The following is an 8,104-nucleotide window of genomic DNA, read 5'->3' on the forward strand; positions in this document are numbered from 1 at the left end:
GTAAATGGAACTTCATTGCAATCACATGTACTCATCCTTCATTTAGTCTATCTTACTCTTGTGAGAGGATAGCAGACTGAGTCATTGTGACAAAAACTGAATGGGCTAAAAGTCATACTTACCTTCTGTACTTTTCTAAAATAAGATTGCCAACTCCTGATATAGAACAAGTGTGCTTTCCATTGGGCATGTAATGTGAGACACACATAAATGCTCTTGTATTAGCTCTGAGAACAAAGCAAAATGAAGAGATGTTTTCTCTTGCCACTGTTGTGGACATTGTACAGAGAAGTGGTAGGTAGTGCCAAAAGACAAGAAAAAGAAATTATAGACCTGCAGATTGGAAAAGTTACTTTTGGGTGGTAAGAGGAGAGGTGGTTTTTTTCTTTTTCTGTCCTCATTTACTATGGTGAACACGTAAATTATTTTTTTTGGGATAGACAGCAAAGATTTGAATTACTTAGTATTAGATTTGCTAATTGATGCCTCCAGACAGAGGCATTCATGTTACATCAGAAGCTAAAATTCATTTAGTTATTTACATGAACATGATTTCAGAAGATTCTACACTTTGGTATTTGTAAGATGAAATCACAAATGTAAAATTTCATATTGTCAGTCTAGCAATCAAGATTCACAGACACATCTAATGAGCCATATTTAGTTACTTTTAACAGTCAAGTTTATGGGTTTTTTAAATCTGGTACTGGGATTTTAACTCAGGGCCTTGTCACACTGTACCAGCCCTTTTTAATGATTTTTTTTTTTGAGATAGAATCTTGGCAACTATTTGTCTGGGCTGGCTGCCTCCTGAAAAGCTTGGATTACAGGGGTGAGCCATTAGTGCCCAGCTTCAAGTTTACATTTTAAGTGAATTTGATTTGGACAGCACCTAGCTATACCAATAATATGGCATAATTGAACATCTGATCCTTGTACTTTTTTGGACTCTATTGAATTTTTGCTGAGTACATTCAAAGGGTGGGGACTTTAGGAAGAAAGAGGAGTTAAATAGAATGAGATGGAAGGAGGGACCTTGGCAATGTAAGGTTGTCTTATTCCCAGAGTCTCCTTTTGTCCCTCCTCCAGCACCTGCCTCACATATATCCCTTACACGGGGCTTTTCAGTGATAGTGTGGCCATGTTCTATAGATCTGCTTTCTTGTTTTTGCAGTGACTGCCTCCTTCAGCTTTCAAATCCAAACAAGTGACAATGAAGGACGACATTTTCTACCACTTCAAACTCAGGACGAACACACAGGATTTCCCTGCTATGTTTGGAGATGTGAAGGTAAAACCCAGGCTTTAATTCTAAGAATTTGTCTTATACTAGCATTCTCCTTCATGATACAGTGAATACTACTCACAGATGGTTCAGAGGTGCCAAGTTGCTGGCATTATTGAGTTTTTGCAAGTTGTTGTTGTTCAAATATTTGAATGAGCAAGTAAAATAGGAAACAACCCTATCTACTACTCTGTCGGTCCCCCAATTAATCTGTTACAACTGCAGTATGTAATTGAAACAGAGCACAAAATAAGTGTCCTGAGCCAGGCAGGTGGTTGGAAATGTAGTGGCAGGAGTATCACTGGAGAATCACTGGAGCCAGTGTGGGCAACAGTGAGACCTCATCTCACTCACTCACAATGTGTTTAATTATCATATTGAATTCTTCCCCACCTCAATCTCTTTTATCCCCATTCCTGGAATAGTTTCAACAGGTGTCATTTTTGCATTTACATACCTGTATACACCGTATTCGCACCATATCCACCCTCCTACCTCCTTTCCTGCTACCCCCCTTCCCACTGGTAGCACCCTCATTTCTTGGAGAGAATTTGCTTCTGAATCTGTCCTTCTGTAGCAAGCTCATCATGGGATGCCTTGGGACTAGAGCTAGCACCAGGTGTAGGCCACCACCAGAGACCACATGACTCATGGTGTCTGTGACTGGAAGTACATGTTCCTTCCATTTTTCCATTTATTGTTCCTCTGCCTTTCCTCCTTCCTTCATGCCTTCATTCATTCCTTACTTCTTTCCTTCCTCTTTTCCTCCCTCCTTTCCTTTCTTTTCTAATCTTTCCTCCCTTCCTCTATGCCTCTGTCCTTCCCTTCCTCCCTTTCTTCCAGCCCTCCCTCCATCCCTTCTTCCCTTCTCTCCTTCCCTTCTTTCTTCCCTCCTTCTCTTCTTCCTTCCCTCCTTTCACTTACTTTTTTTCTTGCATTATTGCTTTTTTCACCCTCCTTTCCTTTTCCTCTCCTTTTCTTCCTTCTTTTCTCCTTTTGAGAGTTTACAGTTATTTAAAAGTGTAGGGTTTTCTAACATTTTATTTTTGACTTTATTTCAGACTTAAAAAATATTTCTGTACTTCATAAACAATAAAATAAAACAACCCAATAGAACAATTTCAAAATTTGTCTCTGTGTAGTAACATGTTAGAGCAGAGCAGATGTTTGATTTTTTTTTTTCAGTACTGGGCCTCTGCCTTGAGCCACTCCACCAGCCCTATATTCAAATGGGTTTTTTGAGATAGGATATCACAAACTATTTGCCCAGGACTGGCTTTGAATCAAGATCCTCCTGATCTCTGCCTCCTTAGTAGCTGGGATTACGGGCATGAGCCACTGGCACATGGCCTCACATTCTTTACATGACCAATGCAGGCAATGCTAAGTGCCAAGGTGGAGGACAGACTGAGGAAAACTTGGTGAGACTCCATCTTAACAAACAAAATAGGTATTGTGGCACACAGTTGTGATTCAGCTCCATGGAAAACATAGGTAGAAGAATTACAGTAAATGGCCTGCCCTAGGCAAAATGATGAGATCCTATTTAAAACAAACAAATAAAAAATGGGGGCAGGAGGTGTGGTTCAAATGGGAGAATACTTCCCTAAGATGTAAAAGGCCTTGAGGTTATTCCCCACTACCACCAACAACAAATGAAAACCATAAAGAAATATCCCACTGCATTCTGTGAGAAAACTCTCCTAGGATAAAACAAAATTCAAAACTAAAAGGAGCAGAAAACAGTATTTGCTGGAAAGCAGAGAGGGGTTGGGGATATGGCCCAAGACATAGAGCACCTGCCCAGCAAGTACAAAGCCCTGAGTTCAAGCCCCAGTACCACCAAAAGAAGCATACAGGGGGAACAAACAAAATCTGAGGGGGACTAGAGCAGAGACAGAAGGAGAAGGGAAGAGGCATGGGAAGGGGGACAAAAGAGAAAAGAGGGGTGACTATGACCACAGTACTTTGAATGCATGCATGGGAATGCTGAAATGAAACCCTTTTCTATGTACAATTAAATCTACCAATAAAGAAAGAGATGAACCGAGATCAAAATTCTAAAAGGGGGAAAAAGTGTTTAAAAATCTCTGAGTATATACACTCAGCTTGCAGAGATCAGGCCTGGCTGTGAGCCTGAGTTGCCCTCTACACATTTCTTGCTGTCCCTTAAACTGTCACTACCTCATGTCACTTTGCACTGAGGTTTTTGTGCTGGTGGTCAGTGTCCACCATTCACCTGTTGGCCACTGTGAGTCTATGAGTCACTGGCAGCCCACAGTCATCACATCCTGTTCCACATCTTGTGAGACTCCATTGGACTAAGGCAACACTGCAGATCTGTTTGTAATACAGCAGACACAGATTTGCAGACTTTTCTGCATGTAAAACCAAACTTAGTCAAGACCTGTTTTTTACAAAATACAGCAAAGACAGGAAAATCCAGGATTCTAGTTTGTTAATGAATCCACCTTATAAAGAAACAACTCATGAGTATAACTCTGAACTATTAAAATACACAGACTGTTTATACCGATGTACCCGCCTTTGTGTTTAATGTTCATGAAACAATAATTAAAGTGTTAAGTTTATGAGCACATGCATGCCTGGGTAAGCACACACATTTAAAAGATGAAACAAAGCAAAAAGTTAATACATGTCCACAGAAAGGCTGCCAGCAGCCCTCCAACTAAAACAGACTGTCTCTTTCTGCTCTCCTTCTGCTCTCCTCTCCCCTCCCCATGCCCTCACCTTCTGTCATCTTCAGAGAATTAGGCTGGGAGGTTAGTGCCTAACTGATGGATACATACCCTATTTCCAAGCTCTGCAAGTTTTCCCAGAATGGGGAAACACTTGCCTTCAATAGCACAGTTGAGATCCACTAGGGTTGATTCTATAAGTTAAGTCACTTCTGACTGCTTTGGTGGTAGTGCAGTTTTTCTCTCTTTTTTAAGGCATGTGTCATCTAAGAGTAGTAAAGCTTAGGAAATTATGGAGACTGTTAAGCTTGACAGCTTAGTACATGATCATTCAACTTGACAGAGCAATAAATTAAATGCTGTCTTTTGGAACATTGTCCATGTCCAGAAAACAGTAAAGTTTGAAGCAGAATTTCCAAGGTAAGTCCCCTGCATCTGATGTGGCAGCCAGCTTTTCAAACTTTGCTGAAACACAAGCTAAGATGGTTCAGCTTTCAGTGGTCTTGTCCACAAGTCCATTGTAGTCAAACAAGGTGAACAAATTCCTGCTGTCATCCATGGCAAGGCCTTGGATCAGCTCCTCCACTATCTCTTCAGCTGTTGTGTGGAAGTTGATGGTGACCTTCCAGGAACCTCCCCCATGGCAGTACACCGAGGATGTCATTTCTTGCCTGTGGATCAGAGCTTCAATTTCATCTCAAGAAGACACAAACTCTCTGCAATTGGTTTTCTTAAGAGACTTGTAGATGAAGATGGTGCATTTTTCCATCTCAGTTCCTGGAAACTGTTCCTCATATTCTCTTCAGGTGGAACTTGAGATACTGGGAAGGAAGGTTCACCTCAGCACATCAGGATCTGCCAGCTGTACAGGTTACCTGTGCTGCCAGGATGTGGCCCCTTGTTTTGTTTGTTTGATAAGCTGACAGTACAGCTCAGCCCACAGAAGTCAGAGGTTGTGCCCCATCTGCAGGATGCCCTGTATTATCAGGATGGAGTCAGACCTGATTCCATTTGCTGGATGGAGTTGGATATCTTGATGGTTTTATTCTGAAGAGTTACCTAAACTTTGTCTTTGACCAAGTTGAGGTTAATGTCCCCACAGGTAAGGGGCCAGAGCCAGTAGTGCAGGGGGTGATGAGTGTATGGAAGGGTCGGTTCTGCTTGTACATCTGCCCCACTGTGCCTGAGTTCAGGCTGTTCTTGTTGATATCTTGGACCCATTGTTGGGTGAGGGTATTGATTGGGTCCATGTTTTGAATGGTGCTGGATCACACAGTGACCACATTGAGTAGCTTGGTATAGAGTCAGTAGAAGTGCTCCCATATTGAATTCCTAGCCCTTCACCCTTGTCTTCCACTTGGATGTCTGCAACAGTGTTATTCAGTGGTACATCTGTTTGGGCATATTGACATTGCAGTGCAGCACCCAGATGGCAGTGATGACAAAAACAAACTGGGCCTATCAGGGCTGTCAGAGGCCCGAAACACAGAATCAATCAACCCCACATTCAACAAGCCCACACCATTTTATGGATCTGCTTACTCCTCGTGCATCTACTGAATCTCCTGGTCTGTGGATGTCTGAACCAGATCCCACTTTGCTGGCATCTTCCCAGGATTTGGGGATCAGATGGAAGATTCTATAGGTCATAATAGTATCAATCCCATTCTCTTTGCTGGTGTTGTCCATGATCCATTGGCCATCTGGGCTTCCACAGTGCCCTTGAGCTTCTCCTCACTGTCATTTTCCAACTTCATTAGCTTAGACTGTCAGAGAACAAACCAGCACTTTTCTAGTTTCTTCTGTAGAGCGTGGAGGAGTCTAGCCTCTTTTGTTGTGGTAGCCTTGCTTGGGAGCCTCCTGCTTTGAGTGGAACCACAGAAAGGTCCCATTCTTGAAGAAACACCAGCAGAGTTTCCAGGAGTTTATTAAGCCACCTTTCATGTACAGAAAGGTGTGGCAGTAAGACAGTGTGTCAAAGCTTTACACAGAGTCACGTTGGTAAGAAAGCTCATTGTTCATATCAAACCCTGAGTCAAAGTCCTTCTCACTATCTGCAAAGAGGACTGTGCTCTGAACTGAACCTGAAGGCTCCAGAGCTGTCATAGGTCCCCACAGAGCATGCAGAGCATTGGTAGTCTGTGCACATCACACTGCTGCCAGAGTTGATGTCGCCGTCCTCTTAGTTGTTCTGGTGCTTAGTGGGAGGGCAGGTCACTGGTACCCTGGGGCTGGCAGTAGGTAGACTCTCAACTGGAGGATTCCTGCAGGCTGGTGTTGCCCTGTATGCCAAGGCACACAGCACCATTTGTTGACGCTGGGTCTGTTGGCCTCCACCCCATCATTCATGTCTGAGTACTTCTCCGAGAAGTTGTCGCTGGTCCAGATGCCACATGTTCACTGGTTGGAGTGGGCATGCTCACTGGGATTGGGGGAAGTCCTTACAGGAGTCCTAGTCAGCCTGAAAACCCTCGTCCTCCTCCTCCTTGGGGTGTAACTGGCAAAAATTGAAGTTGGGCTCCTCTGCATTTGTGCTTTCCCAAACTTCACCAAATTCCCCAGAAAACTCATTCCCCACTGACAGGGACCACTAGATGTTGTGGACACAATGGTAGATCTCCTCAAAGTTGAGGGACTCCAGAAACTCTGGAGCCACCACGCAGGCCTCCTCCTCCAGGCACCACAGCTCCTCCTTCTGCAGCTACTGCTGCTTCTGTAGGGAGGCCTAGGTCACAGGCAGATCCGGCCACTCCTTCATGCACTGAAGGTTCTCCTTCTCTAGGTGCAGTGTCTCCTCCACCTGCTTGTTTTCCTTCTGCTTCTTCAGTTCCTGGGTCATCTCTGCTTCTGCTTCCTTGTTACTCTTCTGCAGGGCTTCCAGTTCTTGTTGCTTCTTGCCTCTTCCTCCTGCTGGGCACTGAGTTCAGCTTCTTTTTGTGCTCTCTCTGTCTTCTTTTTTTCCATTTTTGTCTTCTCCTCTTCCTCAGGCTTCTTCCTTTCTTCTTGATCCTGTTCTCTGCCAGCAATTGCCTATAAACTCTATGTTCAAGCTGGACTTTGAGATGCTTCTGAAACACTACAGCTTCTTTTTTTCAGGTGCAAAAATCTCTTCCTCATAAGGAAGGCTCTATAATTCTTCTGTTTTGTTACCACACCATAAAGGACCTTCTATATTTCTTTTATACTAGGTTGCCCAAGATGTGGACCCGGATCCCCCATAACTGCCTGGTGAACTTCTTCCTCCCACAGTTTCTCCAGTTTCTGCTCTAAGGATTTTGGAAAGAAGACCTTGGTCTTCCCCAGCTGCCACTCGCTATTGGAGGAATCATAAAGCTGCATTTCCTCAGTGTCCTCTGGCCAAGCCACTTCCCTCATTAGCATTTTATACCTTTTGTAAAAGTCCTTTGTTTTCAGATCACATACCCTGCTTTGTGGATCCTCACTCAGCATCCTTGAGTACCAGAGATGGTTTAGCACAGCTGCTTGATCAAACTCGACTGGCATCCAGCAGAGCTGAAGGCAGAGGCTGAGGCCAGGCCTCCATACAAAGCAGCCAGTCAAAAATGCCTTATGGGGGTGAGGAGGCTGGTCTGGTCAAAGATGTCAGGAAGGAGGGGTGGTTAGTGGTACTCCAGGCCTGGGGGGAGTGGTACAGCAGGAAGCTGTGAGTAGAAGGGTGACCAGGGCAGCTTTGATCCTGTACCCTTTGACATAAGAAACTGGATGCTGAGTAAAGAAAAGACTGCTCATGCGAGAGGCCCAGTCAATGTCCTACTCACCTCACTTCCACTTTGGTTTCAAAAGGTTTATATGTGTGTGTATATTTCTCTCTTTATATTTACGTGTGTGTGTGTTTGTGTGTGTGTGTGTGTGTGTGTGTGTGTGTGTGTGTGTGTGTATCAGGTCAGGCAACTAAAAGTTAAAGAAGACACAATGAGAATGTCCTTCCCTGAAAAAAGGCTGTAACAGTCTGAACTCCCTGCCACAGAGTATGTTAATGGCAGTTTCTTCTCAGACACTGGGATTTAAAAGCAATGCAAGCCACAAGCCAGGTATGGTATGCATGCCTCTAATCCCAGTATTTGGGAAGTTGAGGCAGGAAAATCAAGAGTTTTGAGGA

At 43.8% G+C, this 8,104-nt stretch overlaps 2 pseudogenes; both read right to left on the minus strand.

Annotated features, from left to right (window-relative positions):
* Positions 1 to 4,336: 4,336 nt before the first annotated feature.
* Positions 4,337 to 5,309, minus strand: LOC141417247 (unconventional myosin-X-like; annotated as a pseudogene).
* A 7-nt stretch (positions 5,310 to 5,316) lies between these two features.
* On the minus strand, positions 5,317 to 7,488 carry LOC141417275 (unconventional myosin-X pseudogene; annotated as a pseudogene).
* Between the last annotated feature and the right edge of the window lie 616 nt (positions 7,489 to 8,104).

This window comes from Castor canadensis, chromosome 15 (genome assembly GCF_047511655.1).
Source record: "Castor canadensis chromosome 15, mCasCan1.hap1v2, whole genome shotgun sequence".
Classification (NCBI taxonomy): domain Eukaryota; kingdom Metazoa; phylum Chordata; class Mammalia; order Rodentia; family Castoridae; genus Castor; species Castor canadensis.